The sequence below is a fragment of the Bubalus bubalis genome, chromosome 10, assembly GCF_019923935.1.
Source record: "Bubalus bubalis isolate 160015118507 breed Murrah chromosome 10, NDDB_SH_1, whole genome shotgun sequence".
Taxonomy (NCBI): domain Eukaryota; kingdom Metazoa; phylum Chordata; class Mammalia; order Artiodactyla; family Bovidae; genus Bubalus; species Bubalus bubalis.
Window position 1 is genome coordinate 33,329,266 of NC_059166.1, and position 10,874 is coordinate 33,340,139.

Sequence of the window (10,874 nt, forward strand, 5' to 3'; positions counted from 1 at the left end):
ATTTGAATCATTTCTAATGAGGTGGATGAAACTGGAGCCTATTATACAGAGTGAAGTAAGCCAGAAAGAAAAACACCAATACAGTATACTAACGCATATATATGGAATTTAGAAAGATGGTAACAATAACCCTGTATGCGAGACAGCAAAAGAGACACAGATGTATATAACAGTCTTTTGGACTCTGTGGGAAAGGGAGAGAGTGGGATGATTTGGGAGAATGGCATTGAAACATGTATATCATATATGAAACGAATAGCCAGTCCAGGTTCCATGTATGATACAGGATGCTTAGGGCTGGTGCACTGGGATGACCCAGAGGGATGGTATGGGGAAGGAGGTGTGAGGGGTGTTCAGGATGGGGAACATGTGTACACCTGTGGCAGATTCATGTTGATATATGGCAAAACCAATACAATATTGTAAGGTAATTAACCTCCAATTAAAATAAATAAATTTATATTTAAAAAATAAATAAATAAATTGGAGGCTCTTCCTAAGGCCTTCATAAGACCATCTTAAGTAAATGCATTTGCATAAGATAAAGATCAAGATTAGGCAGCAGTCACGTTTCTCAAGGGGTTAGAGAACACTAGGCAGCATTTGGAGTCAAACTTTGGTTGTCTTGCATCATCTACAGTTTTCAGTCTCATATCTACATTGGATATTTGTTTACAGGCTTTGAACTTCTCTAAGACATTCCTCAAATTAAAGTCTGTTTAATAAATTCCCCAATGGCTAAGAATGTGAGGTATTCCTCAGTTATGATGAAAGTGGGAGAAAGATGCATTAAAGATGCTCTGTGGTCTTTCCAGTGCCCAAACTCAGAAGCTTGCTAATGAGCAGGGGAGAGACATATTTTGTACTCTTGTCTCTTTGGATTAGAGTCAAGAGGTAACCAAACATAAAGCAGGGTCAGAGTGTTAAACTATAAATAAACAGCCCTTGGCATTGGCCACTTTGATCAAAGTATCTAATTTACAGTCTAAGCAATTCTTCAAGTTAGTGCCTAACTGAATCAGTTCTTACCTAGATTCACCATCCAATCCATTTGTATTTAACAAGTATTTCTTAGAAATGTGTATAACTGCTTATGGAATATTTTGTGGGTGAGAAATAGTACAAAATTACATTCTCTCCCATCACAGCCCAGACATATCTTCTTTTTTATCCTTTCATTAGATTTCAGGCAGACCCCAGAGCTATCCAGTCACTCTGAGTGTTAAAAATTTCCATTTTGATCTACACTATTTAAAACCATAATCTCTATCAAATTGAGTATCTGCATTCTCACTGAACCCAGACTAGCCAAGCCTAAGTTTAAAACTGGATTTTAGGGAAACAGTATGTCTGATCATTTATTCTTTATCCCACCCTCCTTTTCTGCTCTATCTCATAGCGAGAAGAAGAGAGTAGAAGAAAAAGAGCACAATCATTCTGTGCCCAATTTGGTTCCTTGTAACCTTCATTTAGTGGTCACAACCTCTGTGTATGAGCCTTCTAACAACATCCCACTCCTGCATCGCATATCTGGGGGCTGCAGGCATCCCTGCAAGAGGCATTCCCACCCCAGGTCCCTCGCCCTTGTGATCAGTGCTGGTTTGGCCTTTCTCAGCATCCTCCTCAAGTCCTGCGGGATGTGTCACAGTTGCCTGGCACACCCTGAAGTGGGAGGACTGAGGAAGGGCCAAACCAGACTGGCTTCCACTGGTCTCCAGACCTCATGAAACTGATGCATCTCTGGCACCTGAATCATTAACAGTATGGCCTTCTGTCCCCACTGGCCCATTTCTCCTCCCAGCCATCTCTCTCCATTTCTACTTTCCTCTGCTTAACATGGCTTCCCAGGTGGTGCTAGTGGTAAAGAACCCACCTGCCAATGCAGGAGATGTAAGAGACTCAGGTTCAATCCCTGGGTGGGAAAGAATCCTTGGAGGAGGGCATGGCAACCCACTCCAATATTCTTGCCTGGAGAATCCCACGGACAGACGAGACTGGTGGGCTACAGTCTATAGGGTCGCAAAGAGTTGGACACGACTGAGGCGACTTAGCATGCATGCACTGCTTAACACAAACACAGAGCAGGTCAGCAAGCAATTGAAGAAGCAGATTTAAAGAGGCAATTAAGATTGAATCATCTTGCCAGTACCTTCTTCACTGGAGTAGTTTCCTGAACAAAGGACCCCAGAAGAAAAGTCTGCCTGGAGAGATTCTAAGGAGAAGTCAAGAGAGGTCAGCTGGGTGGGGAGTTCACCCCACATTAGGGAACTGAACAGTGGGTGGATTCCCCCAAAAGAAGTTACATGTATACCTCATCACTGAGCCTACAGTTGGGCTTCTGCCACAATCAAGACATAGGTCATTAATACCATGACACTACAAGGCATGAGAATACAGCTTTCATCTCTTTATTAATACTCTTTTTATTCTTGTTCCATCCTGGAGGGGGGTTGGGGCTCCAAGCAGAAACTGGGAGTGAAAGGAAGAGGCCTAAGCCTGGATGGCACTGACTGGGGTAGGAAAGATAAGATTACTTAACTGGATGTGATTTTAAAGCTTTACTGTGAATTATAAAGACCTTATCATGACTTTATAAATATTGGAAATTGAATGGAAAATAGTAATACCTTCCCAGAATGTTCTTAAAATGTGGGGAAGTGAGAATCAATAGAGTAGATTTGCCTGCTCTAGAAGATAAATGGTAAAGCTGTTTTATGTTTGAGATGCAGCAAGTTCAGACTGTCCCAAATCTAGTGACATATTCGATGGGCCAGACTTCCTAATCAGACTAGAAGGAAGGATGAAGCTAATGACTAGAGTTCTGTTCTTTCATGCTTTTCCTGAATAATTTGAAAACTTCTTCCCATCATCTCATTATAGATTTTCAGAAATCTCATTTATTTCTTAGAAAGTGAATAATAATTATTTAAACAATCACTCGGTACTTCTGAGTACATTCTTAATTTTCCCCTATTTTTCATCATCAGAAGTAAATTTACTGTTGATGAAGTGCTCTTCAAAAAGTGACCATTTGATTTCTGGGTCAGTATTTAGGGCTGACATTTCAAAACGTGAAAAAATCCATCTGCTAAGACATGAGCAATGACTGGTCAGAAAGGATGCTCTTTTGTGAGAGAGTTAATCTGTGGAGATGCCCACCTTTGCTTTCCATTGATCTTTCCTTGTTGGATCATGTCAAGGCTTGAGACATGTAGGAGGCTCAGGTCAACAGATATTTACCAACCAGCAGTTAAGCATTTCATCATTTTCACAATGGAATGGTTGAATTGGTACATACCATCTGAAGATTAGCCCTGCCAAGATAAGTGAGCCGTTAATTTACTTACTTCTGAAATCCCAGTTAGATGCCCTAAAGTGTATCTCTGAAAGATAAAAATGAGATAGAGTCAAACAGATGGAAAACCCTAGGTACAGAAAGTACAACCCACATTAAACACAGTGAAAGTTTATCAGAAGGGTAAGAGAAATATTCTTTCCATAGGACCTGGGAGAAATTCTTAATCCCAGAAAAAAGCAATTGAAGAATGAGCACAAGAGAATAATAAAAATGATCCTAGAGAAAGTTTTCTCTGGGCTAAAGAATCTAAACTCCAAATGTAAATGCCTACCAATTACAAAGAGAAAAAACAAAACAAAAAGAGGTGCTGAATATAAACAAATATAAAGAAAAGTTCTTAAAAGCTGCAATCCAAAAGTCTACAAGTAATAAATGCTGGAGAGGGTGTGGAGAAAAGGGAACCCTCTTACACTGTTGGTGGGAATGCAAACTAGTACAGCCACTATGGAGAACAGTGTGGAGATTCCTTAAAAAACTGGAAATAGACATGCCTTATGATCCAGCAATCCCACTGCTGGGCATACACACTGAGAAAACCAGAAGGGAAAGAGACACGAGTACCCCAATGTTCATCGCAGCACTGTTTATAATAGCCAGGACATGGAAGCAACCTACATGTCCATCAGCAGATGAATGGATAAGAAAGCTGTGGTACATATACACAATGGAGTATTATTCAGCCATTAAAAAGAATACATTTGAATCAGTTCTAATGAGGTGGATGAAACTGGAGCCTATTATACAGAGTGAAGTAAGCCAGAAAGAAAAACACCAATACAGTATACTAACGCATATATATGGAATTTAGAAAGATGGTAACAATAACCCTGTGTACGAGACAGCAAAAGAGACACTGATGTATAGAACAGTCTTATGGACTCTGTGGGAGAGGGAGAGGGTGGGAAGATTTGGGAGAATGGCATTGAAACATGTAAAATATCATGTATGAAATGAGCTGCCGCCAGGTTCGATGCACGATACTGGATGCTTGGGGCTGGTACACTGGGACGACCCAGAGGGATGGAATGGGGAGGGAGGAGGGAGGAGGGTTCAGGATGGGGAACACATGTAAACCTGTGGCGGATTCATTTTGATATTTGGCAAATCTAATACAGTTATGTAAAGTTTAAAAATAAAATAAAATTTAAAAAAAAAAAAAAGCAACAAAAAAAAAAAAAAAAAAAAAAAGTTCCTAGGAACAAAGGCCAGGGAGAACTAGTCTATGAAAATGGAATGAATACCATACTGGGACCAAGCTTCTCATCAGTACACTAGGTCCAAGAAGACAATGGAGTTATGTTTTTGAAGTTGCAAGATAATTTATTTTTAGAAATATAACTCTTGTGAAAATTAAAACTATAATTGAAATCCTATAAAATTTAAAAAAACTTTTTAGAATTGTTGCTGTTCAATTGCCAAGTCATGCCCAACTCTTCATGACCCCAGGGACTGGAGCACGCCAGGCTTCTCTGTCCCTCATCGTTTCCCAGAGTTTGCCCAAGTTCATGTCCAATGAATTGGTGATGCCATCCAACCATCTCATCTTCGGTAACCATCTTCTCCTTCTGCCTCAAATAAGAAGTAATATATAATGGATAATTATATATAGTATACATTTCTATATACTATAAAATACAGTATGGTGGCTCAGATGGTAAAGAATCTACCATCAATGCAGGAGACCCAGGTTCAATCCCTGGGTCAGGAATATCCCCTGGAGATGGAAATGGCTACCCACTCCTGTATTCTTGCCTGGAATTGCATGGGCAGAGGAGCCTGGTGGGTTACAGTCCTTGGGGTTGCATAGAGTCAGACACAACTGACTGACTAACATTTTCACTTTTCACAAAATAACAAATGTTTTATTATATTAAATTATAATTAATAAACATGATTATATAACATAAATTTTTAAATATAATTTTGCATTAAAATAAAATAGAGCAAGAAACAGATGGTCATGGATCATTAGAACAAGGCAAGCCACATCTAAGTGAGTAGAGGTGAGGCAATTCTTAGAAAGGAGACCTTTTGCCAAGACTAGGGGGAGGAGAGGATGAAAGTAGATTTCTACACTTCTCAGCAAGGCCCAATCCAGCCAGACACCTCCTGGAGGGTGGCCAAACCCCCTTCTGTGAATTCATGGGACTCTGGCTCAAGTACTTAAGTTGTGACCTGCATCTAGAAAGGGATGGTTCAAACCAAACTTCAGTCAACAGGTGAGATGAATAAACAAATTGTGCTCAATTCATATAGTGAAATGCTGCTGCTGCTGCTGCTAATCGATTCAGTCATGTCCGATTCTGTGCGATCCCATAGACGGCAGCCCACCAGACTCCCCCATCTATGGGATTCTCCAGGCAAGAATACTGGAGTGGGTTGTCATCTCCTTCTCCAATGCATGAATGTGAAAAGTGAAAGTGAAGTCTCTCAGTCGTGTCCGACTCTTAGCGACCCCAGGGACTGCAGCCTACCAGGCTCCTCCGTCCATGGGATTTTCCAGGCAAGAGTACTGGAGTGGGGTGCCATTGCCTTCTCCACAGTGAAATGCTACTCCATCACAAAGAAAAAAGACTAAAATATATATTTTTAACTTTTTTATTATTATTATTATATTTTTTATTTTACAATATTGTATTGGTTTTGTCATACATCAACATGCATCTGCCATGGGTGTATGTGTGTTCCCCATCCTGAACCCCCCTCCCACCTCCCTCGCCATACCATCCCTCTGGGTCACCCCAGTGCATCAGCCCCAAGCTTCCTGTATCCTGCATCAAACCTGGACTGGTGATTCGTTTCTTATATGATATTATACATGTTTTAATGCCATTCTCCCAAATCATCCCCCCTCCCCCCCGATTCATGCTTTGACATGGATTATTCTCCAAATTACTATACAGAGTGAAATAATTCAGACAAAAATAAGTATATATAACATATAGCTGTATGTATATAAAATGCTAGAACTACAAACTAGTATAGAGTGACATAAAGCTGATCAGTGACTGTGTGGGGATGGAAGAGGGTTGAGTGTATAGGGATGAGCAGGAAGGACATTACAAAGAACATGAAGAAACTTTGAGGAGATAGATATGTTCAGTCTTGATTTTGGTGATGATTTTACAGGTATCTACAAATGTCAAAACTTATCAAATCGCATAGTTTAAATATGTTCAATTTATATGTCCATTATGAAAAATATTTAATTATGAGCTTCTCTGTTAAAAAATTTAAATATGGGGAGTTTCCTGGTGGTCCAGTGGTTAGGATTCAATGCTTTCACTTCCATGGCTTGGGTTCAAAACTTGATGGGCTAACTGAGATTCTGTAAGCCATGCAGTGCAGCCAAGAAAAATTTTAAATTGCTTAATTAATTATTTTAAAGGGATGGTTCAGAATAGATCATCTCAAAGTCACCTTCAGTTTGATTATTTTGTACATTTATCACAGCAGACTAACAACTGAATGGCCAAGAAACTGTGACCAGCTTGCTTTTCTTGGTGTGCGAATTTTTCTGTCTCTGATTTCATCTCCAAATGTCTGACAGAGAGGGATGCTCTTTCCAGAGGTACATCCCAATAATCACAAAGTAAGTGTGAAGTGTCTGTAATTTGCATATCACAATAACCACTATGATGCATAAAGAATTATTTCTTTTATATACTCATGCACATAAATGAGAAGCTTGTGCTTTTAGAAAGAAAGATATGAAATATTCACCAAAATACAATGATATGTTGATCTGGGGAAGATAGGAGCAAAATTAAATCATTTGTTAAATATATGTGAAAAGGGACTTAAAAAACAGAAAGACAAGTTTAAAAGTACTAAACTAGATGTTAGAAGTGCTTATTTGAATCCAGAAGCTTAGATATGAATCCAAAATCTGCTAAGATATTCAGCAGATTTTGTAAGCACTTTGTAGCTTTTTCTATTTTTAAAATGGTCGGTATGATTTCTCTATAGCTTGTGGCACAGGATTAGAGAAAGTTACTACATTGAAAGCACTAAATCAAAATAAATTGATGATTTTCAGTGTTGGAAGAGTTGTGTATAAACTAATACTAAGCAGTCTAGGGTGCCTTTAAATTATCTGTATCATCTTTACTCATAAAATGAAGATGAGAGAGTTTCATTCAATCATAGTATATTCAGAAAAAGTTCACTGTCTCAGGAAAGGTTACCAGCTTAAAGCATTTCTTTAATAATAGAAATGATATGCTAATATATTTCTGATTTATATGAATCAAGAAATTAAAGAAAAATAACAAGAATATTTTTAATATGTATTCACTCTTGCCCCAAAGAGATGATGCTCTGATTTTTAATTTTGATGTCTGATTACAACAATCTAAAAGTTAGAAGAGAATCAATCAGTTAACTCACTCAGTGCATGGGACACACAGCACCCTCCAATCTTAAGACCCAGACAAGTCTTCATGTCTGAAAAGCTGGTGAATGTTATACAAAGTGAATAGCTTAGCTTACCCAATGTGAGTTGCTTAAATTAATTCAGTTTCAAATCTGTGGGTCACACAATGCGTTTACCAGTCTGTCTATCATCATTTATCTCCTTCATTTCACTTTTCTATTCTTTTGGGTGTTTTTTAATTTGGACATTTCATGTGAATCATTGAAAGCCCTTATAAATAATTTTGGTACATTTAATCACTATACTTTAATAAAATAAATGTTTAAAAATAATATTTTTGGTACAATGCAAAAGTGAACTGATATTAAATTAAGACAGAGTACAGTAATGAGTGGCAGTCTTAAAACCCATGTTCTAAACGTATGTTAACTGGTAAAATTTATGAACCAAAATGAAATTGTAGGAATAGACTTAATCAGTACAAAGAAGCTTATTGAATAATCAAATACTATTAATGACACCAATCACCTTTCCCATAGTAAAGACTTAAATGGATGTTATAGTCCCTCTTTCTCTCCGGGTTGATCTTACCCGACTCTGAGATCATATTTCTGGACCACAAATCTGAACACCTGACAGTGCGGAGTCACTCCTTTGCCCTCCCTGAGCCAGGATGTCTCTGAGTATTCTCCAGCTGCATGTACATTTTAATGGAAAAATATTACAATCACAAAAATATAAAGAGAAGTAATAACCAAGGACTGAACTATTATAAAGCAATAAAAAGGGGAGATTTAGAATAATAAAAACATAGTAGTTTTTTTTTTTCTATACATTCTTTTCAGCTTCTCTGATAGCTCAGTTGGTAAAGAATCTCCAATGCAGGAGACCCTGGTTTGATTCCTGGGTAGGGAAGAGCCACTGGAGAAGGGATAGGCTACCCATTCTAGTACTTGGGCTTCCCTCATGGCTCAGTTGGTAAAGAATCCACCTAGAATGCAGGAGACCTGGGTTCAATCCCTGGGTTGGGAAGATCCCCTGGAGAAGGGAAAGGCTACCCACTCCAGTATTCTGGAGAGTTCCATGGACTGTATAGTCCATGGGGCGGCAAAGAGTCAGACATGACCAAACAACTTTCACTTTCTTTAAACATTCTTTTAAATTTTCTCAAGAATGCTACAAAGGAGAGGTTATTAACTAGAGACATACAGTGAAGTTCAGAGAGTAGAAACAGCCCAAGATCGGTGTTAAATTGCCATGTTCCTGGCTGCAAGGTCATGTTGTTTCCATTACATACAGGGTTTTATGTTATATTTACCAAAGAATGATGAAGCTGAATTTAAGTGTTTGGGTCAAATTTGAAGCATAATTTATTTTACATTAGAAGACCTTAAACACATATGACTAAATTTTCTACCCAGTGTGTGTTCACTGTGAATCTACTGTCAATTCCTGCATCTACAATGTAGATTTACCCAGAAAATAAATTTACTGTTGAGGAATTCCCTCTCAAGACTTTGCCAGTGACAATGAGTTTGATGGCTTTTCGAAACCAAGGATAAAAGAACGCATAAATCAAGGGGTTCATAGCTGAGTTATAATAAACAATCCAAAGCAGTATTTCATAAACATATGTGGGAGTGATGAAACCTAGGAAGGCATCACTGATGGCATCCAGGAAGTAAGGCAGCCAGGAGACCAGAAACGCCAGCACTGCGACGCCCAGTGTTCTCGCTGCCTTTCTCTCCCTCTTGGCCACTCTGTCTTGGTAGCTCTTTGAGCATCGCCCAGTCTTACTCCTCAGATTCTCAATTTTTCTAGCCTGTTGTTTAGCGATGAGGAAAATATTGGAGTAAAGAACTATCATCACAAGGGTGGGAATGAAGAATAAAATGAAATTCACTAATACCCAACTTTGATTCACTGCAAATTGACAGCCTCCCACACAGGTGAGAGCACTTACTAGATCTTCCAGTCCAGCTCCATTTGCTCCTGTGCCAAGAAGGAAAAAGAATAAATAATCGAAAAGAGCCAGGAGAAGGCAACACACATGCCAGAAACAGACATAGTGAACCTAGTTGGATAGACCAGGGGATCAGTGATCGCAATATACCTGTCCAGAGAGATAAAGCACAAGTGGTAGATGGAAGCATAACAGAATGACCCATCAAAACAAGTGTGAAATTTACAGTAACTTTCCCCAAAGTACCAGCAGCTCTCCACGGACCTCACTGTGCTGAAGGGCATCACAGTCACTCCCACCAAGAAGTCAGCACAGGCCAGGGAGGCAATCAAGCAATTGGTTGGAGAATGCAGCTGCTTGAAGTAAAGAATGGAAATCATTACCAAGAGGTTTCCAAATACAGCCAGCACAGCTCCAAAGCTGAACACTGTGTACAGGATGAGGCGGGGACCTGGAGAGTAGGGGGTTTTCACACAGGATCCATTCAGGTGCTCGTAGCAGAGCTGCACAGCTGCAACAGTGGATGAGCTGCTGTTCATGGTGCTGCTGTAGATAGCACGTAAACATCCGGAGAAGTTCCTCCCTTTTTCAATCAAATAAAATAGAACAAAAGATCTTTGAACCAGTTATTTCTGTTATAATTACCAAACATTATCGTGTGACCTGTCATGTATTTATGTTAGTTTTAATCTCTGAACATATTAAATAACTGTATATTGAATTTGAATGTATTTTAATTTTAGAATATAAAGTATTATTTTTATACTTAAAATGTACTATGAAATAATATTCTAAATTGAATAATAATTTAACTTAAAATAAATCTGTTGCAAATTTTCTTTTCCCACAAAAGATGTCTTACCTTACAATTTAACAAAAATCTTTTATTACCTGGCTGATGTTTGGGTGAGTATTCCTCTTTGTCAAAGTTATCATGGTGCATATTGATTTGTTATTCATTCATTACATTTTAGGGAAGCCTATATAATGCCAGTGGTAAAACTCCTGCCTGCCAATGCAGGAGATGCAAAAGACGCAGGTTATCTTTTACTACTCACCTCCAAACTATCTAACAAGTTAATGCCAAATCCCCCCAGGAAGCACAGCCAAATCCCATATCCAAAATCATCTACAGTGGAGTCCCTATGGTGCAAGGTGTGAAGAAGAAGAAATTCACA

At 38.7% G+C, this 10,874-nt stretch overlaps 1 pseudogene; it reads right to left on the reverse strand.

Moving 5' to 3' along the window:
• Positions 1-9,204: 9,204 nt before the first annotated feature.
• Positions 9,205-10,247, reverse strand: LOC112587286 (annotated as a pseudogene).
• Between the last annotated feature and the right edge of the window lie 627 nt (positions 10,248-10,874).